Source organism: Buceros rhinoceros, unplaced genomic scaffold (assembly GCF_000710305.1).
Source record: "Buceros rhinoceros silvestris isolate BGI_N320 unplaced genomic scaffold, ASM71030v1 scaffold33945, whole genome shotgun sequence".
NCBI lineage: Eukaryota > Metazoa > Chordata > Aves > Bucerotiformes > Bucerotidae > Buceros > Buceros rhinoceros.
In genome coordinates, this window is record NW_010412838.1 from 6646 (window position 1) to 7527 (window position 882).

Sequence of the window (882 nt, forward strand, 5' to 3'; positions counted from 1 at the left end):
ACACTAGTCTAGCTGTGGAAACCACACCGTTCCCACCTTTAAATGAACCCACCTTTAACTGTGCCTCACCCCTGGCCTGTAGAAAACTTTTTCTTCCCCAGAAGCTTAAACACAACGTTACATTTTCCCCTTCGCATACCGTTCTCAACACTCGCAGCCTCTCCAGACGAACCTCTCTGAAATATTCTTCCAGGATAACTCTTCCTAACCGGTAACTCGTATCTCAGTATATTCAGGTGTATGAACCATGCAACAGATCAAGAAAAAAAAAAGCGTCCATTAGAGCCATAATCAGCCACGGGGATAGTGTTGTATCAATGGCTTAAACGTTCTGCCGTGCAACCCAGGGAACCTGCAGGTACCTGGAAGACGCACAGAAGTCAAGTCCTTTTGAGGCTCTGCCCTGATCACCCTGATTACCACGGCTCCCACGGGTAGGGAGTCGAGGCACGGGTATCCTCGGCATGCGCGACCCCTGGTGAGCTCACACGAGCCTGGGATAACTGGAGGGTGGGGGGAGTCCACCACAGCCACGGGCACCCACAGTTACTGCCTCACTTGATGACGCAAGGAGTTCTTACGGATGACTCGGCTTCCTCAGACTTTGCCCCAGCTACAGAACTTGCAGTGATTTAGAGTTCGTGGGAGCCGAGGCACAGAGGCCGAATAGAGCTTTCTGACCGTTCATCCCGGAATAACCTCTGCGTTCCGACGACAACAGCTGAAGGCCGTTCTGGCAGGGGTGCTCGTGCAAGCAACTTTGTTTTCCAGGTCTGGCTGGAAATGAGGTTGAACGAGAAATGATTACAAAACTAGGAACACTCTCTCCATTTAATGGGCTGGTACACAAGGAGCGGCAGTGGCTCCTCCGGCAGAAGTCAC